The 22818-nt window shown below is 39.7% G+C and overlaps 1 long non-coding RNA gene across 1 annotated transcript in view; it reads right to left on the bottom strand.

Annotated features, from left to right (window-relative positions):
- LOC106724523 overlaps positions 1-22818 on the bottom strand; it is a 37990-nt gene that overhangs the window by 7498 nt on the left and 7674 nt on the right. The window contains exons 3-4 of the long non-coding RNA XR_001360340.1: positions 21699-21939; positions 21314-21375 (exon numbers count right to left, since the gene is read on the bottom strand). This is a non-coding gene — a long non-coding RNA (uncharacterized LOC106724523). The remainder of the gene's footprint in view (positions 1-21313; positions 21376-21698; positions 21940-22818) is intronic.

Below are 22818 nucleotides of genomic sequence, written 5' to 3'. Positions count from 1 at the left end.
TTTCATAGCAGACATGACATGTTCTTTTTTACATCCCTTAGAATGTGACGCTTTTACATCGAAGTTTAAGTAACTTTGTCAATGAAAATGAATAGGTATATTCTGAGACCTTCAGATCAATAGCCTAGGAGATTTTACATGGAAATTAGAATCTGTCTGCCTGAATCTTCAATTCTACCTCACTTCTATCCCTTTCTATCACTTGCCAAGCTATCTGTGCAGTGAGTGGGGTGACTGGAGGGAAGCCAGAGGATTCCAGCAGAAGAAGAAGGGATAGAAAGAAAAAGTGGCAGAATGCCACAGCAGGCTCCACTGCTCTGGAATATCTCTGTCCACTCACCACCCTCCTGTGCCTCCTCCCTACCCCAGCAGCAAAGGCCAGAAGACCCCGGTGACTGCAGCTTCTATGGGGGTCACAACTAATAACTGCTTAGTCAACAAGATGTCTTCATTTCTTTTCAGGGTTTCTCAACCTTTTAATTTATTTTTTATTACATATATTGGGGTGACATTAGTTAATAAGATTATATAAGTTTCAAGTGTACAATATGATAATACATCATCTGTATATTGCATTGTGTGCTCCTTCCATCATTCAGCCATAAGAAAAGATGAACTAATGCCATTTGCAACATGAACAGATCTTGAGAGTATGATGCTACATTAAATAAATAAGAAGGAAAAGAATCATATGATACATGGAATATAAAAAGCAGAAAGCAACAAACAAATGAACAAAATAAAAAGAAGTTTTCTTAAGAAATGGAATATTAGGTATGATCATGGGAAGAGGAACGGATAGATGGTAAAAATGATAAAAACATGCCCTAACCAGTTTGGCTCAGTGGATAGAGCGACAGCCTGCGGACTGAAGGGTCCCAGGTTCGATTCCGGTCAAGGGCATGTACCTTGGTTGCGGGCACATCCCCAGTGCGGGGTGTGCAGGAGGCAGCTGATCGATGTTTCTCTCTCATCGATGTTTCTAACTCTCTATTCCTCTCCCTTCCTCTCTGTAAAATATCAATAAAATATATTTTAAAAAATGATAAAAACAATAAATAAATAATCTACAAGCCCAAAATGGGGTGATTGCATTTGTGAGTATCTCACTCTGAAGAGGGCTGTAGCTTTGGGTATAGCTTCTAATTAAAACTAAACAATAAATATTGCTGAAATGGCAGTGGTCTTTTCCAAGGGGTCTTTGTTGGTTTAGTGTGGCATAACTGATTTTGCCTTTCTTGGTTGCCTTGCTCCTCAAAGTTAAGTAATTAAACACATTTGTTCACTTTAAAGTAGTTTTTTGCTTTGGTTCATTTGAATTCAGAATCAATGAACAAGTACACTGTAAAGAACCATGAAGAAATCTAGGAAACAGATGCTTCATAGGTGGATGGGGGGGAAGCGCCATCCATGGACCTCTTTTTATTTTTTATATATATGTTTTTATTGATTTCAGAGAGGAAGGGAAAGAGAGAAACATCAATGATGAGAATCATTGACCAGCTGCCGCCTGCACGCCCCCTACTGGGGACGCAACCCGGGCATGTGCCCAGACCAGGAATCAAACCTGGGACCCTTCAATCCGCAGGCAGATACTCTATCCACTAAGCCAAACTGGCCAGGGCCCATGGACCTCGTTTAAACATGAAGATTAGGGCGCCCATTAGCAATAGTCTCCTGGAACCTATTTACATAAGTAAATGAGGCCCACCTAAAGGTGAGTAAAGCTTCAATTTGCCTTTGTGCAAACTGAACTCCTTCCTTCTCTGTAACAGAGTGACAGACACTGGAATTCAGTCACTCTTCACTTTTCCCTGCGGTGAGAAGGAACACAGAAACAGAGTTTTCAAAGTGCTGCAGAATGCAAATGTGTGTGTGTGTGTGTGTGTGTGCAAAAGTATGCCGGGAGACAAAATAAGACCATTACGCTAGAACACTCATTTCTGTCATAATGCAGCATTCTGTCTCGATTTTTGGAGAAAATATCTTAATCTCTCTTCACACTGGGTTTTGTCCTCAGCCCCAACTAGGGTATTTGTTTCCCACCCGGGTCTATGAAATTCTTCCTATAGTCCCAGAGCCTGTCACCTTCCAAGAGGCTCCTCCTCCTGCCGCAAGCAGAATTAAATAGTCCATTTACCTGTGTCCCTATAGGGCAACTATACTTACATTCATGGCATTAAATTTTTAGTGATTTCTGTCCCCCCACAGCCTCTCACCCTCCACCCCCTACCCACCCACCCTCACTCCCCATCTGCACCCCAATTCTCAATTCCACTGAGACTTATTTGAGGCCAGAGAGCATATTTTATCTACTTTGGGATCTGAATTACTGCGTGCACAGCCTGACACCTAATAGGTCCTGAGTATAGTGCCAAATTGAATAAAGCTTAAGAATTCAAAATATATCTGAAGAATAATTGCTAGGTATACATAGTTTTTAGTTTATGTGTTCTGTCTCAGAAAGTATGTTCCAGAAGACATTTTAATCTACCTATTCTTACTGCCCCTTTACTACAGTCTCATAGAAACAGCAACCGTATATGGGATCCCTAAATGATTAAAATTCACACATATTTAACGCAAATATCTGTAAAGTACCTGGGAAGCATGATCTTCAAATCAACAGCCTAGAGAATGTTACATAAAAACTGCAGTCTCTGTTCTCCATTCAAACCTTGTTCCCCTCATCTTGCACTCATTTCTATAAATGACTGAGTTCTGTGCAAGTAAGTGCAGAAAAGTCAGAAAATTCCAGGTAAAAGAAGAGGGCACTTAGCACAAAGCACATGTGTATTAAGTGCTCTGCATATATTCTCTTCTTGAACCCCAAAGTGTAGTTATTAATAACCCTGCCTTACCAATAAGGAAACTGAGTCTGAAGGATTTTCAGCCACACACGTGAGTACACAACAGGGTCATGATTCAGACTCTTTTTTTCTCTGATTTTAAAGACTAAGTGGCTCTCTCTATAACCTCAAAGAGAACTTTTGTATGTTTATTGCATGGCCTTTTCTTCCCTAGTCAGTGAAAAGTATTTCTTCAATAGGTACTTGTTGAGTGCCCAAGTGATAGGCACATCATAGCTGATACATGTAATTTTTTTTAGAAATCTGCATAATGCCCTAATTTCCAGAAACATACTAGAAGAAAAACAGAAGCCTACTATTGCATCCTTTGTTTTTCTACCGAAGGTGTTTCAGAGTGAATATGCTGGGATCAGAGGATTTATACACACAGGTCCCCAGCTGTGGCTTGATTCTCTATATAATAATTTATATTAAAAGTGCTTCAGATCAGTATATGTCATTTATTTAAATCATTTTCATTTTGAAAGGTGGCATAGTAAAATTTGTAGTTTGAGATAATAAAATACTTTAACTATTTTCTCTCACTAGGATATAGTCATAGAGAACATCTTATAGAAGACTTTTATGTCTTGTTCATGTAACAGAGCCTCATATAAACCGTACCTGTGCCTGTAATGCGCCTGCACAGACATTCAAAACAACAAAGGCCTTTGCTCGTCTCTGGACCTACACCAGCCTCAACTTTTGAGTTCAGAAAGCAAACTCTTTGCCCTGTCCTCTTAGTGAAGGTTCTTTTCACGAAATCTTGTCTCGCTTAGAATACACTTTTCTGCCTCCTTGCCATCATTTGGCTACTTCTTCCTGATGTTCTCCCTTAGCTTAGAACAAACTTCCTCCCAGGCACTCTTAATCTGAGATCTGTGGCCTCCATGGGCAGGATTTTATTTCATTATAATCCATTTCCTTGGTAATACTATATACATCTTCTTTCATGTATTTATTTTTTCTCAGAAGAGGTTCATGTCACAAAAGAGATTAAGGCAGTCCCTCCGTTAGGGCCCACAGTGCCCTGATCCCATTCCAAGATCAAAACACTCCGATGTTGTTATTCGCCTCCACTGAAGAGTAGATGCCTCAAGACAGGAGAGCAGCAGTGTCCACACTGTATTCTCTCTACCCATATGCTACTTGTACACAGAAAGAGGTGTCTGTGGAAAGGATGATGGATGACAGGATGGATGGGTTATATCAAAGTGGAAACCCTGCAGATGTTATACTGCTCAGTAGCTCCATTTGAAAGTTATAGATAAATAAAAATGGGAACATAAATTATGATTAAATGCCACTTGATAGAAAAAATCTTTCACATAACTGTAGTTCATGAAAAGAGTAAATTACGATGTGACTAACAGACTGTAAATGACTCCAAAGGTGGTCTGCCTGACTGTGAATTGTTTTATTTCTCTAACTCTAATTCCAAACTGTAGGTTCTTTCCCACTTCATACCAATTCCAGCCTTGGAGAGGATGGATACAACAGGCTAAACCTGTACAGTCCAGTTCTTTGTGACCACTGGCTTCCCAATGACAGATGAGAATGTCCTTGTGGCCCAGGGCATGGCGTGGCCACTGAACTTGACCGCTGCTCCCCAAGTCCCTGAGTTTGTTTCCTGGTTTCAGTTGCCTTCTTGTTTTTTAAGAAAACACATTTTAAATAAGAAGGATGGAATAGAGGGAAAGGAAGATGAACTAATATTCATTATGCATATGTGCAAATGTGTACTACAGGCTAAGGATAGATATAATTTGTTTCGAATTATTTTTAAATGGTAATTTCTTCAACATTATGCAGTGATTAAATCAAAACACTGGGCTTGACCCAAATCTGCATGCTTTGAAAGCCAGAATAGGGGTCTGGCTGCTGGGAGAAATGAAGTCATCAAAATCAGATGGTTGCAAAACCATCTTGATGCCAATGGACTCAGTGATTCCCAAGCATGTGCTTGGGGATTACTGTCTTCTATATAACATGTCTTTCTTAGTATGTTATCTCATGGCCCAAAAGGTTATTATAAGAATGAAAGAGTTTCTCCAGGCAGAGAACCTATGCTCTAGATCAGCGGTTCTCAACCTGTGGGTGACGACCCCTTTGGGGGTCGAACGACCCTTTCACAGGGGTCGCCTAAGACCATCAGAAAACACATATATAATTACATATTGTTTTTGTGATTAATCACTATGCTTTAATTATGTTCAATTTGTAACAATGAAAATACATCCTGCATATCAGATATTTACATGATGATTCATAACAGTAGCAAAATTACAGTTATGAAGTAGCAACGAAAATAATTTTATGGTTGGGGGTCATCACAACATGAGGAACTGTATTAAAGCGTCGCGGTATTAGGAAGGTTGAGAACCACGGCTCTAGATACATAGTAGGAACCCAAATAAAAGTGGCTCCTTCCCTTTAACTTCTTCGGCATTAGGAAGGTTGAGAACCACTGCTCTAGACACATAGTAGGAACCCAACCTAAACTATGATTGGCCTAACTTCCACCTGAGTGCATCTTCAAAACAATAGGACAATCTGCCTAATACTTCCACATGCCGCCAGTTCAGATGCTAGTTCTTCCCTAAATCCTTTCCTGCCTCTTTTCAAACAGACGTTTTTGTTCACTTTTCTAGCCCTTGATTTCATTAACTCTAACTCACCATCCACCGTCAGATACATCCATATATACCAAGGAAGAAAATACATTGCCAATTAAAGTAAAACAAATCAATTGTAACTTACATCCCACTTCAAACATGTAAAGATGTGAAAAGTGTGCTTCTTAGAATCATTGCAAGACTGTCTATGGCAGAAAATGTCAGACTGTGTCCTGCCCAGGAACTGGGCTTGTGGACTCATGCGCAGTCAGGCCTTTTGGCCTGGGCCACCCCGGCAAGTGTGAACTCCCAGACACTTCCAGCAATTCAGTCTCCCAGCTGCTGGGCAGAGCAGCTCAGCAGCCCAAAGACAGGCTGTGGAAGAGGGCTGCAGGTGACAGCTGTCAGTGGCAACACTGTTAGCAAAGAAGCTGGGGAATGGGTGGTCAGACCCAGTAAAGGGGATACAGCAACAACATTCACTACTGGACATGTTTTATATCTGACTAAGACAGGGAGGCTGTTATTTAAGTGTGGGCCATGAAATCAGATGTCTCCCATCATAACACATTTTATATATCTAAGATAACCTCGACTATATTTTGATTTAAAATAATAATCATGTTATGAATTATTAGAACTTATCTTTTAGTGGTTTCTTTTAACACATCAACTATATGTAACTTATAGTGATGTTTACAAATTAATTTTACTTTTTTTGGTTCTTAACTAAGGACATCCTCAATGAACATCCTATAAATATTCAGATTATATGCAGGACAATCGCTTTAGTTGGCTTGTTATAAATGAGGAGTTCTTTCTTCCTACATATTAGCTGAATAGTTTATGCCACTGAGCTCAAACACAAGTAGCCGTTAAGATTCTGAGAATTTGCTATGAACATTTTTGTACTTGAAAGGTGGAGAAATTCTCTACTTCTCTTTGTCACTAAAGGATGTATGGGATTTGACATTAAAGCCTCTATTATTTAAGTTTCTCTAAAATGGGTTTTGTAAACCTTCTATCCTATCCCTATATATTATTTGCAATTGCACGTGTGTATGACATTTTGGGTATTTAGAAACTCTGTTATCTACATTAGTGGGATTTTTTCCCCTTTTTTAAAAAACCCCTATGTGTACATAATATGGGCATGCCTGATGGTCTTTGAATTTTCAAAACTTAAAGCCAAAAACAAAGAAAATAAAAGTAAGCCTAACTCTAAAAACCAAGTCCAGACCTTTTGCTGGATTTTGATATTAAATGAATATGCCTATGCAGTACCTGGGGAATATTGCTAAATTGGGGGTGAGATATAAGACTTCATCTCTCAGTTTTTAGAGTATTATAGGAAGGGTGTAGCAAGACTAAACCAGGAAAAGGTGTGGATTTAGTTCCAAAGACTCAGTGTTCAATTGCATCCCAGAAGCAAAGACAGAATCAAGAGGCAAAGCCAAGGTCAATTATGACGTCAAGCTAGAAGACACCAACTAATGAATGCATAAGTACATGAGTTAACAGTCATGGATGAAAGCCAAAGGTAAATGAGGAAGCAGGAAATTGGGGGACAAGGAGAATATCCAACTTAATTCTGGCAAAGAGCACTGTGTTGGCCTAGGGCAGTGATGGCGAACCTCTGACACGCATGTCAGAGGTGACACGCGAGCTCATTTTTTTGGTTGATTTTTCTTTGTTAAATGGCATTTAAATATATAAAATAAATATCAAAAATATGTCTTTGTTTTACTATGGTTGTAAATATCAAAAAATTTCTATATGTGACACAGCACCCAAGTAAAGTTAGGGTTTTTCAAAATGCTGACACGCCAAGCTCAAAAGGTTTGCCATCACTGGCCTAGGGTTCCTTTAAAAACAGGAGAGCACTCTTCCTCTCATGTACAGAGGTGGGAAGTGCATTTAGAAGACACTGTCTATGCAAAAATATGGCAATCTTGTACCTGATTGAAGCACCACATCTATACTAATAAAAGGGTAATATGCTAATAAGACAGGATGTCTTCCAGACGACCTTCCGGACATCCTTCCTGACAAAACCTGGCCCAGGTGAAGCCGCCCGCGGTCCCGGGTGCCTGCGACCAACCCTGGCGAAGCAGGCCTAGCTGGGTCTCTGGTGCCTGTGGCCGGCCAGAGGGAGGGAAGCCCATGTCCTGGGTGCCTACGGCCGGCCGGAGGAGGGAAGCCTGGGTCCCAGGTGTGGGGGCCGAGGCAGAGGCAGTTAGGGGCAATCAGTCTGGCAGGGGAGCAATTGGGGCAATCAGGCAGGCAGGCAGATGGGTTAGGGGCGATCAGGCAGGCAGGCAGGCGAGCGGTTAGGAGCCAGTGGTCCCAGAATGAAGAGGGTGCAGGCTGGTCTGAGGGACGCCCCCCCACCCCGCATGAATTTCGTGCACCGGGCCTCTAGTCTATAATAATAAAAGGGTAATATTCTAATTAGACCAGACGACCTTCTAAATGAAGCTGGGGCTTGCAAGGGCCGAGGCAAGCCGCTGCAGCTGTGAGGGCCGAGCCCCTTGCATGAATTTCATGCATCAGGCCTCTAGTTGTCTCATATGAAGTTTGTATTTCTTACATCTAGAAAAGATGGTGATTTGGAATCTTATCAGTGTCCTTTCATAGAAACACATTTGTCCTAGCATGCAAGAGCCACAGCCACCTTCTCTGGGAACCTCCGGTTAAAAAGCTGAGACCTACTTAAACTTTGACTTCTTGTAGTTTTTCTTTACTTAATACCACTATTAAACATTATCTATTTAATGGTCCAAGGAAGAATTTTTAAACAGTGTTAATGGAATGTAGCTCATTGTCATCTCAGTTTCTCAATGACTCAATTATGTGATATTTACTTACGCCCTTTGAATGACAACAGTCCAGCCAGCTGCTGGCTGAAGGGGAATTTTCCAGCAGCACTTAAATAGACTGTTTATCTTCATTAGCTCTTTGTTAGAATTCACTGTGAATAGATGAGGAGGCTGTCATTCACCTAATTCTAGAGCAATACTATCCCTGTTTTATATAGTTCTGTGTCTACTTAGCTCATTCTTTTCTAGCTACTCCTTTCATGTTTAAATGTTTAATTTATATTATCACTATGTTTTAATGCATGCCATGCATTAATCTTTATCAAACTGTAATGTTTCTGGGTTGCGGGCTCATTCCCCAGTGTGGGATGTGCAGGAAGCAGTCGATCAATGATTCTTTCTCATCATTGATGTTCCTATCTCTCTTTCCCTCTCCCTTCCTCTCTGAAAGCAATAAAGATATTTTTTTAAATAAGTGGAATAAGTAGCAGAAAATCTCAACTAGGATTCATATCAACTTTAGATGGCTCTGTGGGTGTATTACAGAAGTTGTTTATAATCTTTTCTTGGCAAGTAATACAATAAATTCTTAGACATGATGCTTAACAACAGGATAGTGTAGTTACTTAAGTTTTTCTTATGTAACATTTTCCATTTACAATTTTAAAAATGCATAACACTAAATCATATTGAATAATCATATTTTGATCATGCAAATAATATATCTTCTATTGCTGCACAGAAAAAATGTAGACGTGAATAATAGAGAGTCCTACTAAAAGCATGAAGGTTAAAATAGAGTTTCCCATATGACTGTATGAATTTCAGACTTCAAAAACATAGCTAACAGTCCCCCATCTTTGAAAGAAAAACTGGTCTTAAGGTTGAGTCAGGTTCAAAGAAATTTAAAAAATAACTGAAATTTTTAAAAGTATTGCAAGTAAAATTATTATATTTAAAATAGTTTTTCTTAAAATATTAATGTTGATTGCATGTAACATTATTATTTAAAATCATAACCACTTAGCAGGCTCAGCTCTCTAAACAAGCATAAGCCCACCCTGGCCCGTTCGGCTCAGTAGGTAGAGCGTTGGACTGAGGGGTCCCAGGTTTGATTCCGGTCAAGGGCACATGCCTGTGTTGAGGGCTCAATCCCCAGTGGAGGACATGCAGGAGACAGCCAATCAATGATTCTCATCACTGATGTCTCTCTCTCTTCCTCTCCCTTCCTCTCTGAAATCAATAAAAATATATTTTTTAAAAAATCATTTTTCTTAAAATATTAATGTTGATTGCATGTAACATTATTATATTTAAAATCATTTTTCTTGAAATAAAAAAACTTTAGTAAAAAAATAAAAATAATAATTGGAAAAATAAAAGGAAAATATATTTTTAGAGCTGTTGAGAGGAATATTTTTTTAAATATATTTTTATTGATTTCAGAGAGGAAGGGAGAGGGAGAGAGAGATAGAAATATCAATGATGAGAGAGAATCATTGATTGGCTGCCTCCTGCACGCCCCCCACTGGGGATTGAGCCCGCAACCCAGGCATGTGCCCTTGACTGGAATCGAACCCGGGACGCTTCAGTCCGCAGGCGGACACTCTATCCACTGAGCCAAACCAGCCAGGGCATGAGAAGAATATTATTAATTATGATGTGCCCATGGGAATTCCTGGCCAATAAACCTCAATTCTCCTTTAAAGAGCTCCTCCCCCACTTTCCACTAACAATTTTATTTACATTCATGATAGGAACATGTTGGGGAGCACAAGAGACTTGGTTGGAAAGTTGTAAGGAGGACATTCTGAGAAAAGGGAAGTGTGAGGAAGGCCACCTGCCCTGTTTATCGGAATTCTGACTTAGGGGAGACTTAGGGGAGTGCCGAAGGCGGTGCCCCTAATTATTCCTTGACCTTTCCAAACAAGACTGTGCACGCAGTCCCCTGGGTGTCTCTTGCAAATCTATCATTGATTTGGCTCATTTATTTATTTATTAACTTGTGTATATCGACCTCCTCACTCATCCAGTAGAATTTCCAGCAGGGCTTTGTCTTCTACCCCTCTGAACCCCTTACCCTGGCACATAATAAATGCTCAAAAATGTAGATTGAGCAAAAGTATGAATGTTTTATAAGTGTTATTTCATTGAATTCTCCAAACAATCCCCATGGGATCATTTCAAAGGAATTGAGGCTCGAATAGCTTAAGAATCTTGCCTGAAGTCACTTGAGAGGTGGGCAGCACAAGGATTCAAGCCCTACTCTTAATTTTTATGGATTTTTTGCTTCTCATACTAATTTTAGTTAATAATATTATTTTCCCAGCACCTGCACTAGAAACTTGAAATCCACTCCAGTCTTCCTTTCCTTTTTGTACCTTAACCCAAACAATTGGTTACCAAGTCCATCCTTCCTTCCAACTCTAGCTCTCCTCTCCAGCTCTGTGTCCACAGCCTTAGTTTTGGCCCTCATCATCTCTCTTCCACACTGCCCTTTGCCTCTGAATGGTCTCCCTGCTATAAGTGACTTTCTTCATCCTCAACACTTCCCCAGACCAACTGTACAGGTTTAACACTTCTGCTGAATGGGCTCAGTGGCTTCCCGATCATTAGAGTAAGATTCACACTCCTTAGCTCTGCAAAGCCCTTGAGGACCTGGCTCCTGCCTTCTTCTCCATGCTCACTTCCCTTCCTCCCTACATTAGGACCTATGCCCAGTGCCTACGTCATTAACTTTCTCCCATATCCTTGTGCTTTTTATCTGTTTCCTCTGAGTGTTTCCCCCACTTTGCCTGATTCAAGACTCAGAACAGACTTCGTCTTTGTTTGAAGGCCTCACCTGATCTAACCCCCATATAATGCAACCACCACCTTGAAGCAGAGACATGCCCCTGTTCTGCCCCATAAAACCCAGAACAAGCCTCAATATCATGGAATTTTAGAGTGTGTAGTAATGGTCACATTTTGCTTTTTGTGTGTTTCTTTTTTGTTATTTTATTTTTCTTAATCTGGTAGTCTTGGGTGGACTCCCTGAGGGCATCTTCCTAGCATAGTACCTAGTGTACAATCATTTTTCAAAAGTTATTTGTTGAAAAAATGACTCAAAGAGTGAACATATTTTTTAACATGGTTGCAATTAAATTCAATAAAGAAAAGAAAGTGAAGTGTGGATTGTGCTATGAGTTTATTAAGTAGGGCCAATAGCTGTGCCTCAGAAGCACAGAGTATTCTGTTTCTGACTGTGGTGCTAAAGAAATCTCTGTAGAAGAGCATTGTGTGACTATTCACTACATCAATCCAGGCCCTAAAATAGCTTCAAAGTACTGTGCGCAGTACAATGAAAGATACATGAATAAGACAGTCAGCCTGCTTTGAAACCTTGCAAACCAATGGGAGAGACATCATTTTCCAAAGAAATTCATACAGACTCTATGACTTCCTTTTACTCAAGACATCTGACCTACAAGTTCATCAGATATAGTTTGACCTGATCTTAGTTTTCTAATAAAAAAATAATAATCTTGAAATACCAAATTGCCTCTAATAATTAATTCTATTTATTTACTCTAAAACTCTGTTCTTCAAGACCTATTTCAAAGATTTTTATAATTTGAAGAGCAACAACATGTTCATAAGCTCAGTAGCTGCTTAAATGTATACTTTTTTTTATCTTATTGTAAAAAACTTCTGGGTTTGAGTCGTCTTGAGAAATAACTTTCTAGTCATTCTCACCAAATCCTATTTTGCAGATTCCAGAGATGCATAATGCTGTATGTAAATTTCAAACAGGGATTCCTAGAGAGCAGGGACAGTGCCGGCCGGCTGAACTGCTCAGGGGGCACAGATCCGCAAACAAAACGCAAGGTGGAATTTATTTTTTCCTTGTGGGCCTCGAAGAATGATTTTGCTATGCCTTTGTCCGGGTTGCTATGGAAACTGCACTCCTGGAATGTGCAATTCTTCAGAGCCCTCATCAGGAATGCAAGCAAAAGACAAACCTGAGCTGTGATCTATTTTAATGCTGCCATGACTTGATAAAATCAAGAAATAATTGTTATATTCGTAAACAAGCCAGTCAACATGAAAATGAGTAAACAGAGCACACAGTGCATCAGTTGACACCTTTAATTTTCTCCTTTGGGTTAAATATAATATAGTAATCTATAAGTTTTGGGTTTCTTACTTAATAATAAACAGTACAATAGCAGTGAGATCCAAAGCTACCAATGATCAGACTAATCTTTATCCTATGAACTTAAATGAAATGAAATTTTTTTAAATTTCAAAATCATATAACTGGATACTGAAATCACTTTATCATTTTTAGAAACAACTCAGGAAAAATCCCATTTTAAGGACCAGTAAAAGTCATAGAGATAATGTTTTTGGTTCAGAAAGAGTTTAATGTTGAGGAAGAAGGCCCATGCTACTACATATGAGGAGCCCCTATGAAGCATTATAAGCAGGCAATATGCTAAAAATACCAATACCATGTATTGTAAGAGCAGCACAGAAACTCCCAAAATGCAGAGAGGAACAGAACAAGAAAAGAAGACTGTCAGGTGTCTGGTCTAAGAAGGAAGGGAGGCAATGTTTACTAACAGGGTCAGACATGCCATACACTGCTCTGGTTTCGCCCAGTCAGCATTTACTCAAGGAGGTGCTAGATACCTGCTAAGTAGGAGAGATACGGTTCCTTCCCTCAGGAAGTGTGTCTCCCAGCAGAAGGCAGAGGAGACATTCATACAAGATCACATTTTACAATTACTGAATTACAAAGTGCAAAATGTGCTATCAAAGGGAGGTGCAGGGTTCCACGGGATGATGTAAGGGAGGAACCTAGACTTACTAGTACACATGCTACCTCCTGCACAATAATCCCTTGAGTGAGATGCTATAGGACTGTTTCACAGGCTCTAAGAGAGGCAGAAAGAAGGAAAGAAATTCCCCCCAATGTCAATTGGGAACTAGATATCAGAGCCAGGATTTGAGCCAGTGGCGGTCTCTCATGGTTTCATCTTTTTCCTATGTCACATGATTTTGTGAAGTGGCTGTCTTCATTTTATTCTAAATGCTGACGTTAAGGATTAGAGAAAGAAAATACATTTGTCAGGAGATGCTAGAATTTGTGTGATGTCTAGATTGTTATGAATTATTTTGTTATTAAGCACAGAAAGATTCTCTTATAAGAAAGCCTTTGGAATCAGTCATTCTATCATAATGACTCTCCACGTAAATGTCCATGAGTCTGTAAAACACAGACGCATCCTTGGTGAGGGTTCTCAAAGCCAATCAAGGGGCTGGGAGGGGTAGTCAGCACATTGGCATCGTTAAGCTAGCATTTAAGTTGGGGATATACGGAGCTCCACACTCCACCCTCGTTCACATCATCACCCTGATCAGCCATTGCCTCCTCTCATTCCCTTTATTATCCTGGTACATGCCTTTCACTCTAACTCAACTAGAAACAACTTTGAAGATATAAGACACATCTTGGTTATCCTGGTACTATAGTGAAAAGCACAGTACTTAGTCATTGTAGGGATTCAATTGTTAAATAAAAAAATAAGTTAAAATGCTCTCCTAATATTTGATAATAATACTTTAATTAAATAAAACAGTTTCAACCAGAATTAGTATTTCCATTTTATTGTTTGGATATCGGGTCACAAAAAATTTAAGTGACCTATTCAAGATCACATAGAAGAATCCCATTAGAATTCAAACAAGAAACTGCTCTCTTCTGTTCCTCAAGTATAAGACTCTGAAAATCTTCATACAGTCTCTTATAATCACTCCTCTGATGAAAAATGTAGCTTAAAAAAACAATAGTGTAGCTCAAAACACACATTTTTAAAAAATACTGGCCCTTTTACAAGGAAGGAAAGTTAGACCCAGAAGTGTTATGACTTGACCAAGTTAAGAGAAATATAAAAACTGTTGCATAATCAAGGTCATCCTATATAATAAAAGGGTAATATGCAAATTGACCCTAACGGCAGAATACCAGAATGACTGCTGGACCAGTCACTATGAGGTGCACTGACCACCTCTTAGTCCCTTTCCCCAGAGCAGGCTCCGATCGCCTGATGGCCACCCACAGTGGGGGCAGGGCCGGCAAGCGGGCAGGAACAGCCGACCTCTCGGTCCCTCCCCCTGGCCGTCAGGCACCAATCACCTGATGGTGAATGGGGGACCAGGGGTGGGTGGTGGCAGGAGGTGGGGCTGGCTGCAGGCAGCTGGAGAAGATAGCCCTGATCGCAAGCCACGCCTAGGGATCATACCTGTGCACAAAATATAGTGCCCAATTTTTCTGCAGGCAGCTGGAGAAGATAGCCCTGATCGCAAGCCAGGCCTAGGGATCGTACCTGTGCACAAATTTTGTGTGTTGGGCCTCTAGTAGAAATATGAAAGCCACTGCACAACAAACCCAACCCAGAAATTTCACTTGTATGGATAATGTAAATACAGAAAAGGTGATTATGCCCTAACCAGTGTGGCTCCTGGACAAAGGCATGTGCCTCAGTTGCAGGTTTGATCCCCAGCCCTGGTCAGGGCAAGTGCAGGAGGCAACCAATCCATGTGTCTCCCCCACATCGATGTTTCTCTCTCTCTCTTTCTTCCTCCATTCCACTCTCTCTAAAAATCCATAGAAAAATTATCCTCTGGGGAGAATTAAAAAAACAAAACAAACAGAAAACGTGATTATGTTTTACCCTTTCTAGTATCTCCATCAACTTCTGAACTCATTTTCTAGTTTATTTTTCATCTCTATTGTTGACATTAAATTTGTCCTCTAACACTGCTCAGAGCTAATTTCAGAGAATAAAAAATGTGAGGTGAGCAATTTAATGAGGTCAATCACTTAATTTCTTGTGCTATTTTGAGGGAACTGGGCTAATAATGATTTTTTAAAGTCTGTCCTTTATAAAATTCTTTTGCCTTTTGTAGAACTAATGTTAGTAATACACCAGTAACATTTGAAGTGAACATAAGTTCATGAGTGGATATACCCTGCCAAATCAAACATAGTCTGATATTGCCTTTAAAAATGATACTACAGTTTTTAGATGTGATGTGCTTGAAAACAGTCAGTCATTGGAGAGATACCAATTAAATATATATATTAGATATATTAGATATTACTATATACATATAATTGATATGGAATATGTCTTTTGTGAGGAAGGGGAAAATTCCCCTTTCCCTCCTCTTGTTCTGTCAGCAAGCCAAATACTCAAATCAATAGGAGGGAGATTGATATGAGAAAATTAAACTTAATCTCATGCACACAGGGAATCCCACATACATGAGAGATTCAGAGAGAGAAAGGGAGAAGTACATGAGGCACCTGAGCTAGGGATGAGGTAAGGTGCCTTAGGGCCCTCAAAAGGTCAATGCAGGATGATAAGTAGAGCAAACCTTTAGTAAATAGAAGTTTGCCCTGTCCTATAGATAGGTCAAAAGAAGTCACCATTGATAACCTCCTATGAGCAAAGCCCCTAATTCAAATTATTCTAGTAGTTTCTCTTAACCCTGAAGCTAAAACTGCCTTTAGCTCAAAGTAATCTGTATACCACTAAGGCACATATCTGGGTGGCACATTCTGGACTCCCATACCATAAAACTTTTCACTGGTTTTCAGATCCTTCGTTGACTTCAATGTCAACCTTTTCAGTTTATAAGCATCCTTATTATTTTGAGTTGATAAAAACCTGGCTGCTGGATTTTTGTGTTCAAATATGTTTTTATTGATTTCAGAGGGAGGAAGGGAGAGGTCGAGAGAGGCAGAAACATCAATAATAAGAGAGAATCCACCAAGCTAGCTAAGTCACTTACAATTTAGCCTCAATTTCCTCATTTATAAAATTGGAAGCTGCCAAGTCTACCTGGAAGGTCACTGCAAGAATTAATGTGATACAAATTGTAGACAACCTCGCATAAAACATGAAAAGTAGTAGATATCTTATTACATCTTTGCTTGTATACCTCTCCAATGGAACCATATTTATTCTGCTTATATATCTTAAATTTTAAGTCCATGTAATAAAATTTCTACTTTGCTCCTGTGTAAATGTCGTACAAGTAAGTACCCTAAACTCATTGCTTTATTTCCAAGCACACAGGACTTCTTTTCATTTGTTACTGTTGTTTTTGGCCCAGAGAAAAAACATTTATTGATTTGTCATCTTCCTGAATTTGATCTTTTTTATATCTTTGTCTAAAAATTGAGTCTTTTTTCTTAACTTTAATTTTTAGCCATACGATCCCATTCAGGCATTTACCCTATATATTTCAACATTCATATGCTCTATAGCATGACATCAAACGTTTCTTTTAGTACTTCCTCTCCTGAGAAAGTTGTAATGTAAAACAGATCACAGGTATCCACTGTCTGGAAAACTAAAGTATTTATACCTGACCTCATCCAGAAACTGTACAAGTAAGTGGAAGTCATGATACTCCCTGACAGTGACTATTTTATTCCCTAGTAATTATGATCCTTCTTTGAAAATCTTGCCTGGAGCTCAGATTGTTAAAACAAGTAATCCAAATGACACTCCACCTGAAACGAGGCATTCGAGGATTTGTAGATTTGTGATGAACCACACCCTCTCTGGGCCCACAGATCTGCAAAGCTGTTCTGTGGCACTTCTCTTGTTTCCTAGAAATGCAAATAATCCAACCACATGCAGGAACACTCTGCTGGCCCATTCTACTTACACTAGAGAACTTGCTCAATATGAATTGGTTTACTTCCATAATCAATCCAATTCCATATTTTCAAACTGCATGTGGAAATCAAATTAGTGTGTTGTAAATAGCATTTTTAAAAGTAAAGGAAAATAAAATAATACGGGATGGAACCAAACCAAATTTGAAATAGAAAATATCAGAGTATATCACATACAACAGAGACAAGTACTAAACTATTAGTTTGTGAAACTTTTGTATGTGTGCATGCATGTGTGCCTGGGTGGTGGTACAAAAGGTGTTTCTTATTGTGGATCTTAGTAAAAAATTGTTGAAAGTCACTGACTTGGTGTAATGGACATGTAGATTAGCCACCCAGATGTCCAGTTTCGAAAGGGCTGTCATCAAACACCTTCAGCTATCAGCCCCTTCAGGGTGGTCTCTGCTGTAGGCCCACCTCACACCTCAGTTAAGGTCTCACCCTTCCTAGGGTGTCCCACATCCAACAGTTGACATGGGGGAAAAAAAGACCAGGCTATTTTGTTCCAAACCAAGACAACTCTGACAGGACATTTTAGTAACATATCTTTCTATCCAAGACTATTGAAATCTGCATAGCAGTTCAATCTCTTCCTCTACCCAGTCCTGTTTCCTTCTTCCTTATTCTACAGACGTTATTCCCAAAACACTTCCTCGTAAACATACTATACCCTAAACTTCGCTTTAGCCTCTGCTACCCAGAGAACCCAACCTGTGATATCTAACTGATGGAGAAACAAGTTTTGTGGGTCAAGTCAGCTGAAAAGACCAAGCATATAAACAAGTATCTTCCTATAAAATATAGTGCCCAATTTTTCAATGACACTGCACATTCAAAGGCTAACATTATAACCATTGAGGGGGACCAAAACCATAAAGCTGCCTTTTGGTTTACTGATTTTAAGGTGGTTATTAAGAAATAAAACTCTTAAAGAAGAGATCTGAAAGGCCTACTCCAGGAAGAAAAGCTTAGGGTGTTGCCCTTATCCTGATTTGAAGTAAATATGTTCTACGGAAGGAAGCATTTACCTGAGATGTGTGTGTGTGTTCTATTCTTCCCCAATTACCTGTAAATTGCCCATTCTCACTTTTGAAATCTCAGGCCCCCCTACCCGCTTTATCCTTTGTCCAAAATAACATATATACCCAGTGTTACCTCACTTTGGGGATTTTTATGTTTATGTTTTATTCCCCATGTACACATATTAAAATTTCATTTTCTCCTGTTAATCTGTCTCTATTAATTTGATTAGCCCAGCTAGAAGAATTTGGGAGTTGGGAGGAAAAGTTTTATTTTATTATTATTTTTTTAGTCCCCATACCATCCACTATTTACTCTATTGGTTACTGATGTATGTGATGAAAATGAGCACACCCATTCCTTAACAGTGATTAATGGTTATCATTTTTTCTTTAACTTGCACAGCTGTCCTATCTCAAAAGAAGAATTCTGAAGTGGCTGCAAATGGTGCTTTATTTTCCTGCCAGTTCTACTTGCATTCATCCCATCTTAGAAGCTCTTTGGTTATTCTGCTTATTCTTTGTCTTACAAATATGCTCACAACAATGCAGCTGAGAAACAGTGACAAAACCATTAATGCCATGAACTTGGGGGATGGAGGAAGAGGGCAAGGTGGGAACAGAGGATATTAGTAATGAATCCTGCAATTTATTTGTGTTAAGTACTATCCAAGGAGAAATGTTGAGAACACTGTTTAATAACAGGGCTGGGTTTTCTGGGGCAATCAAATAAAATTCACATAGCAGGTGAATTATTCTCGTGGAAGATTAGTTGTTTTCTAGAATATAAATATTGGCAACATAGCCTGACTCGATCATTCTCAGTGACTAATTTGGTTAGTAAAAAAGAGAAATATATATATATTGATTTTGGTTCTTTTCTTTACTTATTTTTAAATTAAAGTATTCGGGAGTTACCCTGCTGTCACATGGGATATTTCTAACATCTTGATTCAACTCTGGCACTATTTTATTTTCTTCCTCAAATACATTTTAAATATGTGTCCTCTAGACAGGAACCGATGGTGGTCAGTGGGTCAAACGTAAGGGGGGGAATTTTTTAACAAAAGACAGAGAAAGTAAAAAAAAAATCTCCAAGTTAGGATGTTAGGAAAGTACATGTAAACTTGACAAAAATATGTATTTTGCTCTTAATATTTGACTCAAATATAATCATTGTATAAATTCCAGCAAAGCTTGGCATGTTCACAGTTCTTTCTATTTTATTTCCTAGAAAAATCATGGTCATTTACTGCAGTCTTTTCTTTTTTTTTAAGTAAGTATAGTTAGATGAATAGTCTGATAAGTCACAGTGAATCTGTTGTGCTTTCAATAAAATTATTTTCTTGCATTCCTGGAGTACATTCAGAGAGGAGATGGAACATCAGGGGTTTGAACAGAGGGGATGGAGTACTAAGCTCTGACCTAGGGCCCCAGCCACGAGATGAGTGAATTAGAGGAAACAGCTGCAGCATAACATCTCTCAATAAAGTGATGCAGGGATTCCGTGTGACCTGGCACTCACAGTGTCTCCATGGTCAGCCAGATTTCTTTGTTTCTCATGCATTTTCTATGCTGGGAATGTTGTCCCAGACCTATCACTCCACTTTAGGAGTGCAGGGATGTGGCTGCCTGAACTGGTGACACCAAAACAGGGCCTCCATCTGCCTTTTCTTTCACGCCATCAATAACGCTGTTATCCTACATAATAAAAGGCTAATATGCAAATTGACCAAACATAGGAACAACCGGTCACTATGACGCACACTGACCATCAAGGGGGCAGATGCTCAACGCAGGAGCTGCCCCCTGGTGATCAGTGCGCTCCCACAGGGGGAGTGCCACTCAGCCAGAAGCCAGGCTCACAGCTGGAGAACACAGTGGTGGTGGCAGGAGCCTCTCCCACCTCCATGGCAGCACTAAGGATGTCCAACCGCTGGCTTAGGCCCGCTCCCCACAAGGATGTCCAACTGCCAACCTAGGCCCACTTCCTCCGGGGAGCAGCAGTCAGACATCCCCTGAGGGCTCCCAGACTGCAAGAGGGTGCAGGCCAGGCTGAGGGAGCCTCACCCACCCCTGCAAGTGCACTAATTTTGTGCACCGGGCCTCTAGTCTATAATAAAATGACTGAAGAGGCACACAGACAGGTTGGGGGTTCCTTCAAAGGTCCTTCAAAGATTCAGTTGCAAATGCAGCTGTAGACTAATTTATAAGGCTGAACAGACTCTAGGAAGCAGTTCTCATTGGAAGCCCGGATCTTGTGTGCCTGCTCTCATTGAGAATGAGAAAGAAGTGGAGAATTTTAACAGGATTAGATTGAAGCCATATTCATATCATCTCCTGTCCCTGTCTTAGCTGGAGGAATCACACTGTTCCAGATGAAGGACAATGAGTGATCTCCATTCTGTTTAAAGTCTGACCTCTATGCCAGACACACAATTTCAGGCTTTTATCAAGGAGACTTTTATCATGAGATCTTTCTGTTTACTTGAGGACTTGGATTCAACAAAGCAACTGACAAGATTGAACATAATCTATTCTGCAGCTGGACACCTACACTGAGGATGAGACATCGTGTTTTCAGTGTCCTTCTGCCACTCAGTGTTTTCACAGTTGAGTTTCAGAGGGTGGTAGGCTGCTGCTGCCACTTCCTTCAAAGTACAAATTTCAAGTCACTCCACCCGCCAAGCGGGAAATGTCTAGAATCCTTATTTTGACACCTGTAGATACTCAAAATAAATACAAAAAGAATGAGACTATCTAAGAACAAAACAAAACTTAAAGAATTTAGTTATGTGAACTCTAATCACACTATCTGACATAAATTATGATGTCCTATCAATAAGTGGTAAGACAGTCACACACTGGCAGCAATGAAAGGCAACATTCTAGACTCAAACTACAAATAACAAATTTTTTGGCCGTGATTTCACCTTGAGACAATTTGGCACAGGTACTGGTGTGGAGTTATCGTCCTGGCTTTGGTCACATATAGGCCATGATATCTAGATTCCATCCCTCAGAGCAGTGATTTTTTTTTAAGTAGTTTCCAAACAGTTTAAATTAACCATCCTCTCCCAGAGATAAGAGCTTAATCCTTCTCTAATTATACGAACTGATTGTGAACTGTGAAGGTAAATGATGTTAATTGCTGGGCAGACAGAATAAAGGAGGCAGAAGAAAAGCCTTTTTTCTTTGACCCTTTCATCCCTCATTAGTCACTTTCCTGTGAATTCTATAGTTTGCTTCTCAAAAGGAATTTGTGATTTCTTACTTTTCCACCTTTTTCTAAATAGTAAGCACAATCCAGGCTGGCTCATTCCCATTCTCTGTACTCTTAAAAAAGAGAGAAAAAGTAAAATAAAAAAAATGAACCATCTCAATAATGTTAGAACAGTTTCTTCACATAGTATAATAATACATGGTTGGGCAAAAGTAGGTTTACAGCTGTGAGTACGTACAAAACACAGAATGAATAAAGCTATTGTAATCATCAAAACCTGCATGTCTTTTTTCATATGAACAACTGTACACCTACTTTTGCCCGCCCTGTATAATTTAGCTCTGAAAAAGTACTATGAAAGAGTGTATTTTTCTCTATTAATATATAACAAATTATCCCAAATCTTAACAATGCAAAACAATAAACATTTATTCACCTCACACATTTTCCGAAGGTCAGGATGGAAGTGACACACCTGAGTGGTTCCAGCTCAGGGTCTGTTAGGAGGTTGCAGTCAAGACCTAGAACAAGGTTGCAGTCATCTCAAGGCCCCACGGCGGCTGAAGAATCCATTTCCAAGGTTGATACGGCCTTTGGCAGGAGGCCTCAGCAACTCACCACAGGCACCTCTCCACAGGGCTGTTTGAGTGTCCTCAGGACATGCAAGCTGATTTCTCCTAGAATAAGATCACGGGTGTGAACAATGCCTTTAGACCTAGTCCTGAAAGTCACATGCCATCATTTGTGCAATATTCTCTCTTTATTAGAAGCAAGTTAGTTAGGCCAACCCACTAATTAAAGTCTTGCCTTTTCTGACTTCTAGGAATCTTGTGTTCAACCTTTGAAATTTGTGGACATATTTTAAAATTATCACACAGGGGAAACCTATGTGAAGGTCACTTATCTCAGCAATCTCATATACAATATCTGGAATCTCCATCCAAAAAGTAGATGAAGCCCTAGCAGGTTTGAGTATCAGCCTGCAGACTGAAGGGTCCTGGGTTCGATTCCAGTCAAGGGCACAGGCCCAGGTTGCGGGCTCGATCCCCAGTAGGGGGCGTGCAGGAGGCAGTCAATCAATGATTCTCTCATCACTGATGTTTCTATCTCTCTCTCCCCGTCCCTTCCTCTCTGAAATCAATAAAAGTTAAAAAAATAAAAAGTTCAAAAAGTAGATGAATAATTCTCCATTAAAAAGAAGGAAATCCTACCAGGTGCAACAGTAATGGATGAACCTTGAGAATATTATTCTCAGTGAAATAAGCCAGTCACAGAAGGACAATTACTGCATGATTCCATTTATATTAGTAGTATAAGCCAAACAGTTAAACTCATAGAAGCAAAAGGTAAAATTGTGGTTGCCAGGGGCTAAGGTAGAGGGAAATGCAGAATTGTTGTTCAAAGGGTATAAAGTTTCAGTTATGTAAGATGAATAAGTTCTAGAAATCTGTACACCACTGTGCTTATAGTTAACAACTAGAGGCCTGGTGCACAAAATTTATGGGGGGGGGGGGGGGGGTTACCCTCAGCCCAGCCTGCACCCTCTCCAATCCAGA

This window comes from Myotis brandtii, unplaced genomic scaffold, assembly GCF_000412655.1.
Source record: "Myotis brandtii unplaced genomic scaffold, ASM41265v1 scaffold863, whole genome shotgun sequence".
Taxonomy (NCBI): Eukaryota; Metazoa; Chordata; class Mammalia; order Chiroptera; family Vespertilionidae; genus Myotis; species Myotis brandtii.
Note: the sequence above shows the minus strand (reverse complement) of the source record. Positions and strands in the feature narration are given on the sequence as shown.